General features: G+C 40.6%; 1 protein-coding gene across 1 annotated transcript in view; it reads left to right on the top strand.

Annotated features, from left to right (window-relative positions):
- Window positions 1-15,587, top strand: part of KLF12 (KLF transcription factor 12) — a 675,261-nt gene that overhangs the window by 49,381 nt on the left and 610,293 nt on the right. The window contains exons 3-4 of the mRNA XM_080660594.1: window positions 6,063-6,143; window positions 10,268-10,320. The gene's annotated coding sequence lies outside the window, so the exon portion shown is untranslated. The remainder of the gene's footprint in view (window positions 1-6,062; window positions 6,144-10,267; window positions 10,321-15,587) is intronic.

Raw genomic sequence — 15,587 nt, forward strand, 5'->3', positions numbered from 1 at the left:
TCTACAATCAATGGTGCTTCCAGAAGTATAATAAGCAGGAAGAGCAAATCCTTATCTTGGGTATTTTCTTTCCCCCTAGTTGGCACAAATTCTTGATGCAAACTGTCTAAAGTAATCAGCCCACCAGGAGTTCCACCTAGGTCCTACTCTTTGCTCAGGCAACCTGGAAAATTCTACTGGAGAATGGCAACCCTCAGTAATGGTGATGGTAAATTAAATTAAAATAGAGATGCCCCAATTCCTGTGGCTACCATAATAAATTACCACAAACTTCGTGATTTAAAACAAAAGAAATTCCATCTCTCACTCTTCAGAGGCCAGAAATCAGAAATCAAGGTGTCCGTAGGGGCTGTTCCTTCTGGTGGCTCTAGGAAAGAATCTTTTCTTGCCTTTTTCAGCTTCTAGTGACTACAGGTGTTTTTTGGGCTTGTAGACACATAACTCCAATCTCTGTGGCCTTCTCTGTGTCTTCTTTTGTCACTAGACTTAGGACCCACTTAAATAATTCAGGGTGATACAATCTCAAGATTCTTAACTTACATTTGCAAAACCCCTTTCTCAAATAAGGTTATATTCCCAAGTCCTGGGGTTTAGAGCAAGGGCATATCTTTTGGGGACCACCACTCAAGCCATAATAATAGATTTCATTACTACCACCATTGCTACATTACTTATGAAACTATTAAGCAAGCACTAAGAATGGAAGAGGAAGTTGACTGACATCCAAAAAGTTGGTCATCTTACCTTATTCTAACCCTTAAGAAATTTTTAATGAGCATTTAAATTGTATATTAATATTTTCCTACACTTGGTCCATCCAGAGTGTTGTATCCACATACCTCTACCAAAATAGTCTTGATACATTAAAATTTCTAACCACCTGCTCAAACCATTGACCACTACCCATTGGTTTGTATTATTTTTTTTTGCAGCCCTCTTCTTATTTTTTTTCCAGTTCCATTAACATATAACTGACATATAGAATTGTTTTAGTTTCATGTATACACAAAATGATTTGATACATGTATATATTGCAAAATGATTACCACAATAAGTTTAGTTAACACCCATCACCTCACATAGTTACCATACCCAGAACTCATTTATCTTTTAACTGGAAACTTGTACCTTTGGACTATCTTCATCTACATCCCCAGCATGGTTTGTGTTTTATTTTTTTAATTGAACTTATTGGGATACATTGGTTACCATGGTATTTGTGTTTTAACTTAATTCAATCCATGACTTCTCCTTGGCAAATTAGACATCAAAATGTACCTTCTTTTAGAACCACCACTGAATTGAGTGATGCAATAAGGTAGCACAGGTCTACCTAATGCTTGGTCCCAGGAAAGCAGGAAGAAATGTTGTATCCACATACCTCTACCAGAAACCAGGTATCTATCTATCACCTATCTATCTATCTATCTATCTATCTATCTATCTATCTATCTATCATCTATCTATCTATCTATCTATCTATCTATCATCTACCTACCTACCTATCTATCTGATTTCTCAGGCTATTAACTAGTCATGGAATCCCCTCCATACGTCCATTTCTATGGTATTAAGAGAGAACAGCAGTGCAGCAGGAAGACACAACTGGGAATGAAGAGCATTCTCCTTGTGCAATTTAACTTGTGCATTCAAGATTGGCTTGGATCTGTTTCTGTATATATGTTCCTGTATATGTATTCCACTTGATGGAGTACTGCTGGGTATGCCTCACTTTATGGTTTTGTGAATAAGCTAATGACCAGTCCATAATGGGAAGCTCAGTTCACAAGATCAGACATTTAATCTCTTCAAATTCCAATAACAATTCGAGTCATTTATCAGAATATAACTGGTTTATTGATGAAGAGTCCATAGTTTTTACTTCAAAAATAATATTAGGGGTCTTAGCTGTGCATTTACTATTGGAGCTCCATAATGCACCCCAATCTGCCACGAACTGTTTATGCTTCACTGAATCTGCTGGGTCATATGGGCTGCCTGATAGAGCTGACTGCATTGAAGCCTGGACTGATTGCCAGGGGCTATATTGTTTTGAGTTAGTAAGGAGACAACATCTGGAACAGCAGCTGCACTTGGAGGCATCACCTAATTAAACTTATGATAATCCACTCTCATTCTCCAAGACCCATCTGTCTTCTCCATCAGCCTAATTGGAGAGTTAAATGGAGCTGTAACAGAAATGACCACTCCCTATCTTTCCAGTCCTTGGTGGTAGTATAAATCTCTGGGATTCCACAGGAATGTGTTATTGCTTTTGGTTTACTCTTTTAGTGAAGAACTCCATTCCTGTTCCTTCCTCTCATAATAACTCTTATTCATGAATCAAGAAGCAAAAGTGACTATCCAGACAGTTGCCTAGGATATCTTTTCCCAGAATACACTCGGGAAATAGAAGGAAAAAAAGAGGATATGTCTGCAGCTTGCATTGTGCCTAAGGTATTATGGACTTGGGTCAAGACTCTATGTATCACTTGACCACCAAAAGCTTCTGCTCTGACCACTGAACCCACAGTGTCTTTCTTCTTTACCAGGAATGTGTTATTTTGGTGCCATTATTCAGAAACAGGTGAAAGGTCTATTTATATTCCTTTCCTTGGAATGTATTTACACCAGAAAATGACCACAAACCTGAAAATAGGGATAATTACTGTGTCTCCCTTTGGCTGAGCTCTATCAATAGACATGGAGTTCTTATAAAAATGTATTAGGAACTTTGTGAGTTGGCTATACATTTCAGAAGTGTAGACTCTGTGATCAATAAACCAATGTGAAATACCCATGTGTCCCTGCTAGAGAAAGCAAACCAGCTAGCCTCTGGGGGTTAAGTGCCTGACTTGGCTTGTGCACCTGCCCTCCTCCACCCTGAGATCTTCCATCTCCATTGTAATCAGGCAGACTTTTTCAATGTTAGTGTCTTCCAACAATATCCCTGCCTACAAGAAAAACAAGGATCACATTTTTAAAATAGTGGTTCCTTCTTTAAAGTATTTCTCAAGGATTTAACCCTTCCCCAGGAGAGGGTTTTCTGTGCCTATTTAGAGAACCTGGGAAGAACTTAATATTAATATGATAAATCTAGTCTTTTGATCCCGTTCTGTATATTATGGCAAATCATTTATGGCATCTAACTTTCTTTAGTATGATAACCATTCAGTACAGCTTTCTGTTAGTCAACTTACCTAACAATAAATTCAGGTAATTGCACCTATGTAAAAAAAAAAAAGTCTTACTAACCTAAAACTATATTTTTTTCACTCTTTGGTTAAGCATGTTCAGAAATCAGTCCCACATATTTTTACCTATGTATATTATAATATAAATTGGTAAATACATTTATTTTATCTTATAATATATGGATATACACCATAATTGAGTATGATAAACTCCAGCTCTAGTTACCACTTTGAGATAAATATGGAAGGAAAAGGCTTAGAACCTAAAGAGAACAGGCCTAAGCGAGGGATTTTTTATATTTTTAAAAATATTTTTATTTTTATGCCTCCCTTTATAAAATATCTGCATTTATGTTATGTATTTGAGTCCATAAACAGATAAAATATATACATATGAAGACAGTAATATTCTTCTATTCTGTTTATTCTCTATTTTTATTTTTACCAGGAAAACACATCATATTTTAGAGTGGTTTTCTTTGTAATGTTTATTAATATTACTATGTTAAACACTAGGTTTTTTCAAAAGAGACTCTGCTATTTTAAAGCACGTTGATATTACCTGATTATTTTGCTTTGTATTTTTAAAATTTAGTTTGCTTTATCCCATCATTTACTGTTTTTCTTTTTAATGAATGGAAATCTTGTGCCTGTTTTTGCTCTTTAAACTAATTTGTTTTTCTTGATGTGTCTTATTAAGACCAATTGGCACACATATCCCAATGTTTTTATCTTTGCAAGCATTCCCTACACATTTAGAATTGGTGTCTATTTTCATTACCTTCATTATCCCCCCTAAACACAGGATATATTTCTTCATTGTTTTTCTATTTGAAACCTGATTTTATTACTTAGTTCCTCTCCAGCAATTAATTTACTCTATTTGATTTGTTGCTATATTTTACTTGAGAGAAAGCAGCATGCCTCTGGTGGTCCAAGTTATCACTTACCAAAGCACACAGTATGGGATCTTGAAGTTATCGAATTAATTTAGTGACACACACATTTTGAAGCTCCTACTGTATGAAGTACATTGCATATAGCACTCTAGAAGGGATACAAGAGAATCAATTTCTACTTTCAATATATTTATAAATTTGTGAAAAAATGCTCAGAAGAACTAAAATCATTTTTAAGAATATTAATCAACCCGGAATGACATAGTTTATTCATATATATTGATTCAGCAAATTTTATTCAGTGCCTACTCTGTGGCAGTCGTTGGACTAGGTTCTAGCCATGCAGTAACATCATGGTACCTGGCCTCATGGCCGTGGAAGTATATCCTGGAAGGCTAATTGAAAGTGAACAGAAATGACAAGTTAGAGCACTACAAAGGACAAGCATTAAATTCTCTTGGAGCAGGCCACATGGAAACCCAACCTAATCATGGGGCTCAAAAAGGGCTGCCTTGCGTTAACAATCTTTACACTAAAAAAAATAATAACATTGGATAGGCAATTGGAAAGGACTAGAACACAAAGACTGAGTGGTTACTGACTAAAGGAATATTTAAGCTGGTTAAGGAAAGACCGTTAGACAGAGATAAACCCTGAGATGGTGTGTAATTCTATCTAAAAATATTTTTTTAAGCATTAGCTATGTTCTCTGTAAAATATTCTGTGTACTGTCCTGGCCGGTGTGGCTCAGTTGGTTGGGCATCATCCCATGCACCGAAAAGTTGCTTGTTTGATTCCTGGTCAGGGCACATGGCCAGGTTGAGGGCTTGATCCCTGGTGTAAGGGGCATACAGGAGGCAGCTGATGGATGTTTCGCTCTCACATCAATGTTTCTCTCTCTCTCTGCATCTCCCTCTCCCTCCCTTCCTCTCTCTCTAAAAATCAATATAAATATATTTTAAAAAAATCTGTGTACTAGGAAGAACATGGATTAGTTGTAAATGCCTGAGGAACATAGTCCAAGTGGAAGAAATAACTTTAATGCAAAATTATAAGTGTGGATTAGCTTTGTTATAGAAGTGAAGCTGATGAGAAGCATAAAATGAAGTTGCACAGAAGTGAGGAATGTCAGAACAATTACTATCTAAGGAAGTATATTATAAAACATAGGTATAAAATGGCTGAGAGTAAGAGCAATAGAGGCTCGAAGGGGAATCTTTGGCAGAATGTGAGTTTTATTGCCTGGATTAGGATAGTGTGGCAGATGCTATTGGTGCCCTGCCCAAATCCCTCTGGTATGCCAATCCCGTTTCCATACACACCACCTGCTACCTACCATAAATATTTGCAACTCTCTTCCCTAGGACTTTTTGTGGCCACAGAAGCATGTCTGGTCTATCCAGACATTTGGGGAACTTAATGCCCATAACCAAGAATGGACAGAAATTTAGAGCATTAGTACCCCAGTTCTCTCATCTGGCAGAGAGGGACAACTCTGGGGTACATTCTACTCAGTCTCCCAGAGGTCCCCAGCTGGAACACCACGTCCCTTACATTAGCTTTCTTTTCTTCTGTGTGCTACTTCCTCACTGTCCTATCAGTCTTCCTGGGATTTACCTTCAAGTCAGTTGCTTACAATCAAATCCTTGTCTTATGGGGGAACCCAAACTGAGGAAATTGAGTAAGAATAAGAAGCATTGGGAGATGGTGATAAAGATTTAGTCCTTTATTGGCTATCCAACCTGAGTTAGTTGCCCGTCCCCATAACATACAGCCAACTCTGTGTTTTCCTATTAACAAGGATAGATCTTCTAAATTGCACTGTTTGTCTACTAAGTGTAGAGTAGAGGACCACGAATGCTGACAGTGATGAAGAGACTTGATCCTTAATTTTACAAAGTATGTTCAGTGCTTTACATAATTGTGTCCCAGTTACTGATCTCAGGTTGTTTTGGTTACCATCTCACAGAGAAGGAGCAACAATGCAGCCAGGACACCTCCGCATCAATAAGCACCTCAAAGACGCTTAGTTGGAACCCTCACTTTAAAGGTAAGTCTACTGAGGCACAGGGAAGATAAATGACTTCAGCAAAAGTCACCCCGGTTGGTGAGTGGAGGCCTGCAAATAAGAAGACTCTCTGTCTCCCTGTTTGTCAAGTGTACCCTCCCCCACAGCTGTCTGCCAGTAGGGAAAAGAAGCCTTCAAAATAACAGGAACTTGATATTTTACCATATAGCTAGAAAGGAATGAAGACAACTCGTTTTGAAGGCAGTTCTTCATAGTACTAACAAAAGAGCAGGTTTTAAACACAAAAATCATGATTCATACCATTCTAAAACTTGTCCCCATGTTTTGTTTTTTCTTTTTCTTTTTCCTGAATTGTAAGATGATAGAAGTAAATGTGTAAAAGAAGCAGTTCAGTAGCCTCAGGTAATAAGGTATGTATCTATGTGACCTTTGTTATTTAATACAAACAAGAGTGCTCAACTAATACTGAGAGCAGCTGTTAGTTACTTATCAAAACACCACTCACCAGAAATCAGAAATGAAAATCAATAGGATAAAAAAGGTTTTGAGCTGAACACATCTAGAAAAAGGAAACAACAGCACCCAGTGTTGCCCTGGAGTTGGGTGAATGTCAATACAGTTGTTCTGTGGATACTAATTGGGTTCCCCAACATCAGATGTGTCAGTGCATCATTTGTATTAATCTATAACTGCAATTAATTTCTGTATCAAGACCATAGGCCCCCAGGGGAGAAAATTTAATTTTCATCCAATTATGACTTTCCACCGTGGTTGCATCTAAGTTTCTGGGGGTGCTGACAAAGGACCAGGACATCAATGGGTGTTCTCAATAGCTTTATATTTTGGCTATTGGTCCGCACATTTTCCTATTACATCGGTCGCACACTGACCATCAAGCTTTTTGAGGTCTTCTGGCTTTCTTTGCCACATTGACACCGCTCTCAGCAGCATGGAAAATGGTCTACTTCTCCTCGTGCCGAGGAGTGTGGGGGCCCAGGGAGGTTCACCTGCCTGGATGTTGCCCATGACATTTCCTCTGTTCCTGAGCCATGCTGCTTTCCCAACCCTGCTTAGGAAAGGTAGCACCAGGCTCCACCGTCTCAGATTCCCAGCTTCTCCCAGGTCCTGGGCCTCGGGCCAAGGAGGACGGAGCAGAAGGGTTTCCAGGGAATCGGCCAACCTCTCAGGCCATGGCCTCCCCCAGGCCATCCGCCTCCCCAGTCTAGACTCTATAATTGGGAAAACTAACCCTAGTTGATCAAAAATTCTTTCAAGCTTTGCCTTACATTTTGACCTTAACTTTGAAGATCCCCAAAGCCAAAAATTTCACTTTTTTTTCTGTTCTTCAATGCCTCATGGATTAATTGCTTGAATAGAGAATGTGTCAGGAAATAATAACTGCAACAACCAAAAAAATGACTATTAATCACCAATTAATATATAAAAATATATCTCCAGTGACACTGATGCAAATTTTAATTCCTATTTTGCCTTCTCATGTGGAACATAAGATTTAGAGTATGATTTAAAATGAGACTGGTGAATTGTAGTCTCTTTGCAAATCCTAGGCCATTCCCTAAACAGCATGGCAGCAGTTACAAAAATCTCAGAAAGAAGCCCTACAGAGACTCTTCCACTGACAAGAGAAAAGTTTAAGGCAGACAAACCTACTGTACCTCCACCACCACCAGTGAGCAGACATGCTAGCTCCTCCCTTCACTGGTAGGTGACAAGCCTCATGGTCACCCACCCTGATTTACCTATTGGGTTGAGTGATTATTTCAATATAATTGATTTACAACACTGACCTTTAACACAGCCCCACCAGATCCACATGGTACTAGCTTTCATCTTCCCAAGAAGGTGAGAAGGGCAAGTTTCAGTCTTTTTTTTTTTCTAGCTCTCTTCTCTCTTTTTTTTTTCTTTAATTAAAATTATTTATTGTTCAAAGTAGTACATATGTCTCCTTTTTCACCCACTGACCTCTCCCCGGCTGCTCCCACCCCCCAACACATGCCCTCACCCCCCTAGTGTCTGTGTCCATTGGTTATGCTCATAGGCATGCATACAAGTCCTTTGGTCAACCAAAGGAATTTCAGTCTTTTGATTTGCACTGTGCAGGACCCAGACCCACAAAGGGAGACAGTGGCAAAGCTGGGACTAGAATGCCAGTGTCTTTATTTAGGTCATGTATTTGTTTGTTTTATGTGTCTATTTTTTCCTCTTGTTTTTACTCATTGGGCCATCCTGGTCCCAGTGTTAGTCATTATCAGAAACTTGAACCAAGTGTACCTTAAACTTAAAGCTGTTTGTTCTTGACTTCTCTAAGAGAACTAGGTGTCTTCTCAGTAGAAGAAGATAGTACATTGGAACATAATAATATTTTATTTGAAATTTATGGAAGGACATTTTTCTCCTCAGGGTGCATCAGTGGACAGAGTTCATTTTCCTGTATATGTAACAGTCTTATTTAGCAAGAAAACATTTTTTTTAAAATAATTTTTAAACTAGAGACACAGTTTTAATTAAGTAAAAGCATTCAATATAATAGAAGCTACAAATAACTGCTCTGTTGATATCCTTCTCAGGTAAAAAATAATTTGGTAAAACACCTTCCTGAAATTATATCCATTTGGGTCTCAGTACACCATTCAGTTGGAAGCTAAATGAAATTCTGATTAGTGGCCTACTGCTAAATGATACAACATAAAAGGTTAAATGACATGTAATTGATAAGCAACTAAAAACTCAACTAGTTTATATATGTTAAGTGAATATACTCCAAAAACAGTGACATCATATCTCATCGTCAATCTCAAAATTACACTGTAGCACATTCAATGTGCTATATTTTCTTTCTTTGTGCCCAAACACCCTCCTTTATCAGACTTGTTCTCCCTTATTATTTATTGAGCATCTGCATGGGACAAGTTACCATGCTAAACATAATGGGTTCTTAAAAGGGATAATAAAATTGTCTCTTCTTTAAAGTAGTTTACGAAGTTTCTTGTTAAAGAGATGCATAAAAACTGCTAAATTTATAATGAACAACATAAACTGATTAACTAAAATAGATCCAGAGACATAGAAGCATCAAACAGACCATCCAACCTCAGAGGGAAGACGGCGGGGGTGGGGGGGGGAGGGGGCAGTGAGAGATCAACCAAAGGACTATATGCATGCATATAAGCATAACCCAGGGACATAGACAGTAGGGAGGTTAGGGCATGTGCTGGGGGGGGGGGGAACGGCCAGGGAAAGGTCAATGGGGGGAAAAGGATACATACGGTATGTAATACTTTAAGCAATAAAGAATTAAATTTTTTAAAAAGTGCTAAATTTTTAAAAATAAGTTCTAGACATTAGAAGAAGCATCCTGATAGAAGCGAAGGGAGCCAACTCTTGCAGGCACAAACTTTTTTTCCTGACATTCTTCTTCTCCTTGGCAACCTCTGGCTAACTCTCATAACCACTGAGAAACTGGTCTTCCTTAGCTTGATTGCCCAGTTATGGTTGTCTTATCTTTTCTTTACTTACTCGTAGCATAAACTCAATAAAGCCTGAATATTTAAACGTGGTTTATTAGCAGCTAAGGGATAATGAAAGAGGAATAAGCACACACACACACGCACACACAGGCACCTCATAGCACAAGATCGTGTGGCTTAGAACATATGTGCATTTATCTTCAGCTTGGGAAGTTGTCTCCCTGCCTAGTTCTTAGTCTCACTCCATCTGGAAGAGGCCACCTTTACACTTTACCCCTTTGGGAGCAAACTGACGGACTTCCAGATTCAGGGGGAAATGAACAGAATGATCATGATCATGGGCTTTGAGGTCAGCGAGATATGAGTTCAAATTCCAGTTTGGCTACATATCTGTATAGATTTAAACCAGGAAATATCTATTGTGTTTTGGGGAAAAGTATTCATAATGTCTTCCTCACTGAGTTGTTTTGGGAATTAAAAGATATAACAAGTACTTGGCACACTGTAGAGCGTAAGTACACAGTACATGATAATTATTGTCATCGTTATAACAATGCTCATTTAAAATCCATAAAAGGAAGCAAAACTCAGAGTGAATGCAGTTCCCTGTCTACTTTCCTAAAGCCTGATATTTCATTTTTCATTTTTCTTTCTCAGCTTCCCTTCATCCTAACCAACTGACACGAGGGAAGTTCACAATCCTACAAAAGGTAAACTTAGACCGAGTGGAGATAATTTAATTACAAATGCATAAAAGGTGGAACAATAATTAATGTAAGAGATAATTCAAGGCTTCACTTGATAATAAGCAAACACTAAATATATAGACCAAGTTTGAAAGAGAGAGAGATATTGGTAAATGTGATGCTTTTGAAGAAGTCTCTTTGGTCAACAAGTGTGATGGTTGTGTCCTGGCTGAGTCTAAGAACAGTGGCTAAATGAGGTATGTCTGAAACAGCCTGAGCTGAGGAAATAACAACATTTTTGTGATATGCTTTTAAGAGAAACAGCCTAAGTTGTCATAAGCAAGGACAGGTGAAGTCAGCTGACTCTGCTTGCTGCCCCTTCTATGGGGTCTTTTGGAGGGTAGAGCCCAGAAATAAGAATTATCCAAAGGTAAAGAAGGGACCTGGTGTGATGCAGTTGGTTGGAGTGTCATCCCTTACACTGAAAGATTCAATTCCTGGTCAGGGCACATACCTAGATTGTGGGTTTGTTCCCAGTCAGGGCACTTAGGAGAGACAACCAGTTGATATTTCTCTCTCACATTGATGTTTACCTCTGTGTGTGTGTCTCTCTCTCCCTTGCTCTCTGTCTAAAGTCAATAAACATATCCTTGGGTGAGGATTAAAAGGAATTAATTACATTACATTAAAAAGGTAAAAAAGGTTTGGGTTAATATCTTTAAGCCTCTGGAAAATAACATTAGCAATGCTATTTTTCAATATAGTTTATTAACAACTAAGGGATAACAAGAAAGAACGAAACACACGCAAACCATGGCACACAATGGTGTGGCCTGCAGGGTCCTTGGGGGAAGGAGTGTCTGCCTAAGTGAACCAGAACCACAGCTGTCAATGTCAGCCTGTCGCAGCCCCAGCCCCACCTCTCCTAATGATTACCTGCCATCTGTGTTCTCAGCCACACCTATCTGGGCACCAATGACTGACGCAGCCTAGCAGAATTAGAAGCTTTGCCCCTGCCTACTCACAAGTGGAGTCTGGAAACTGTCCATAACTGTCTTAAGTCATAGAGCCTGGAGGTCAACAGAAGCCTCTGTGCCAGGAAGAATATTGCATTTCAGGTTCCCTGACTAACCCTCGCTGTCACAACCAGCTCGTCTAACTGACCCTTCCGTTCAAGCTTGCAGATTTAGTTTCCCTTGAGAGTGTCTTCCTCAAGGTGGGGCATCAGGAACCTGGTTCTGAACGTCAGCCAGCCAACTCTGGAGTGGGCCCTTTCTCACATGGGGGAGAAGATGGGGGAGGTTAGGGCATTTTAATCTCTAAGGAGAGAGGGGCAGGAAGGGGAAGCAGTGCACTGGGAACTTATCCAGGCAGACTGTGGTTTCAGGCCGGGACTCAGTCACAGTGAATCCGGAAAGTAAAAACCCATGCTACAAAAAGCAAAAATTAGAAAAAGATGAAGATAGCAAGGAAGGCCTCAGGCTAGTGAGCACTTGGATACCTGGAGGATTTATCCAAACATGTCAGGCAGCAGGCTCAGGTCTATGGAAAAGAAGCTTGCATTAAACTTCTACACCTGGGGCAGGGTCAGAACAGACAGGGAGAAGATGTGGCTGGATCCAGGGAGTGGAGATCTCTTGCAAAGAACTGGGTAAGACTGGGACTACCTTTAACAATTTTGTGGTGTTAAACCAGCAACACTTTTCATTAATTATTCTTTCAATGTTGACATGTTTTTTCTTCCACTTTTGGCACATCTGTCTTCTCACTGCTTTTTCAGTGTGGTGACTAATACACAGAATAGTTAGGAGAAAGACATAAAACTGCAATGCTGGGTTCATTTTTATTGCAGCCTTGATATTTTTTGAAGTCTGATGTAATAAGACCCTCAGTCACTGGCATGTAAGACATAATGAGTACCTGACAGGCCTGGCCCAACTGAATGGCCAGGATTCCTGTTCCCAGAAAAGGTTAAGTGCCTTCACGGAGAAGCCAGCTCTACCCTCACCTCTCCCAGTATGAATCCTTCAGCACTTCCTTCAGCAGTCTCTTTTGATTCTAACCTTTTTACTTTTTATACTGCTCTTCTTCATCTTCCCTTTCCTCCCCAGTTCTCTAGGGTTCCCTGTTTGCATGCCTTCCTCCTTTCATTTTCTGATTCTTCTCCACATCCCAACTGCTCCTGACTATGCAGGCATCTCTGTGCATGATTTTAAGAACTCTCTGGAATAGTCTGGCATTTCTGTGACCGAAAGTTCTTGCTCCATAAAGCACAAAGAAAGCAGGTCTACTCCTTTTGCTAAGCACAGAGCTCTGTGCTTGCAGAACGTCTTGTCCTCATCTCCCTTATCTCCTGGTGGGTTAATCCCACCCTGACTTAGTCAACATTTTCTCTCAAAGTATGACTCCCTCTATTCATTCATCTTTTTTTAAAACTGAGATATAATTGACATATAACATTATGTTAGTTTCAGGTGTACAACATAATGTTTCAATATTTGTATATGTTGCAAAATCATCACCCGTAATGAGTCTAATTAACCTCCATTACCACATGTAGTGACGAAATTCTGTGTGTGTGTAAGATGAGGACTTTTAAGATCTAATCTCTTAACAACTTTCAAATATATAATACAGTAAAGTTAACTACAGTCACTATGCTTTACATTTGCCCTCCAGGACATGGATTTTATGACTGGAAGTTCGATGCATCCATTTATTTGTTGGTTTCATATTTACTTGTTCCTGTCCTTTGCTCTGGCTTTTCCTAATGACCTCTCACTTTTCTCTCCAAACTTGTCTCAGTACCTCAGACATATGTCATAAATGTCTCAAGTATGTTTCATTGCTGAGCACCAGATCAAATGTCCCCTGCAAAGCTATTATGGTTACAAAGTTTGGAGACCGTTGATTGACCTGATTACCAAAGACAGAACTTAAAATTGCAGCACAGGGCAGAGCAACCACCGCCATCCCTCCTCCTCCTCCTGGGGGGCTTCCCAGTGATTCGGTCAAGTGCAGTGAACTTCCAGAGAATGTCTACCTCATCAGAGAACTTCCAGAGACTCCACCTACCTAATCAGGGAATATCGGAAGAAGCACTTCCTTATGATATCCATATATAAAAAACATTCTCCGAGGAACTCATAAAGCATTTCCCAATCAAGTCCTCCTCAAAAGAGGGAATACATTTTTTTAAGTGCTTTCTATGTATTTTTTTAAAACTACTCATTAGATCTTTCAGGATCCATATGTTTCCCTCACATATAATTATGGTTGTTGAAAATCAAATTTAAAAAGAAAGCTGTTTGTTTTTGCCAACTTTCTCCTGCTGTTTTCAAGCTCCTCTCACTCACGCCAAGCCCCACTTAAACCCACCCCTGGACCAAGCTGTTTGGGGAAATGCTGAGAAGCCACATGATCTAGACTCACTGTTGTCCTGCTCTGTGTTCTCTTTCAGCAAACTTTTATGTGAGAGGGAGAGGGAGGGAGAGAGAGGTCCCTGCTCTCAAAGCATTTACTTTGTAATAGAAATACAAGAGTTGACATTTACTTTTACTGAAGTATCGAATGTTTGCTATTCACTGTGCTAGATTATTTACCTACATCACATGACTTAATGTTCATAGTTTTTTAATAAAATAGAGTTTATTATTCCCACTTTAGAAATAAAAATAAAGCCTGAGAGAGAGAAAGGCTAAAATACTGCAACGTTACATAGCGAGGGTCAGAGAGTGGTTTGTTTTGGACCCATGTTTGCCTGGGTTTTCTTAAACAACCCACTTTCCCACCACCACCTGCCATCTTTCTAATTCATCCTCTAGTGCCCCTATTCCATCAATCCTTCAGCCTCCCCAATACTGACAATCTTGTTGTTCCAACCACTTTTTTACTCTCCTCCACCCGTCTCCATCCCTCCTTATCCAGGGTAAAATCCATGGCCAATCATATTCCCCCGCAGACACCTCCAGTTTCTTTGCAGTTTGCTTCCTTTGCATGCTTACTTGGTAAAACCCCAACCCTGATTAAACCCAACACTCTACCTCCTCTGTGTCTGCTTCCTTCCAGCTGCTCAAGGCTGGAGAGAAACACATAACCAAAGGGACTGGTCTCTTGTGAGACATAAACTAAGGCCAGCCCTTAATGGTAGGTATTTTTATGATTGCTGCAACATGTGTTTAAATGACTGGCTAGAACATAACTGAATGAAATAAGTTCTGCAGCTTCCCAAGTGCTTCCCAAGATGAAGCCCAGCTTACACATACATTATTAATCATTGGCTGTGATTGTATTAAATGATGAAGGCTGGAGAGAAACCAAGATGGCGGCATAGGTAAGCACCTAAACTGCTGCCTCGCACAACAATTTCAAAACTACAACTAAAAGACAGAATGGACACCATCCAGAACCACAGGAAAGCTGGCTGAGTGAAAATTCTACAACTAGAAGGAAAGAGAAAAGCTCACAGAGAATTGGAGGTACGGCAAAGGGTCTTTGTGCGCACAGAGGGAAGGGCGGCTGAGAGCCTGGCTGACTTTCTCTGGCAGAAGGGGGAAGGAAGCCCCCAACTGCACTGAACCCCAGTTCTGACTGCACTGAACCCCAGTCCCGGGCGAAACCCCGTGGACCCAGGCTCATAAAGGGGGAGTCTGGACTGTCAGGTAGAGAGAAAGGCACCCAGAGACTCGGAGACCCGGGGGAGCCCTGGCAGGCAGGGTTCTGGAGGCACATGTGCCAGTGTGCACAAAGGCTGCGGCGGTTGCCACAGGCTTTCCCTAACAGAAGGGAGTCCGAAGCACCTGACTGCATTGAACCCCAATTCTGACTGCACTGAACCCCAGTTCCAGGTGAGCCCCTGGGGACCCGCGCTCTTACAGGGGGGAATCTGGACTCTCGGGCAGAGACTCGGGAGCCGGGGAAGGCAGAGGTCTGCAGGCGCGCGCATGCCAGTGCGCACAAAGGCTGCGGAGGTTGCCACAGGCTTTCCCTAGTGGAAGGGAGTCCGAAGCACCTGACTGCACTGAGCCCCAGTTCTGACTGCACTGAACCCCAGTTCCAGGCGAGCCCCTGGGGACCCACGCTCTTGTGGGGGGAATCTGGACTCTCGGGCGGAGACTCAGGAGCCGGGGAAGGCAGAGGTCTGCAGGCGCACACACGCGCAAGGACAAGGCTGACTGGAAGCCAAGACTGTCTGCTCCACCCTGAGACTCCACCCCATCCAAGCTGAGCACAGAGGCTATTGCAATTTGGCAAGTCTAATCCTATAAGGCTGTCTCCAGCACCGAACTTCT

The sequence above is a fragment of the Plecotus auritus genome (assembly GCF_963455305.1).
Source record: "Plecotus auritus genome assembly, chromosome: 3".
NCBI lineage: Eukaryota > Metazoa > Chordata > Mammalia > Chiroptera > Vespertilionidae > Plecotus > Plecotus auritus.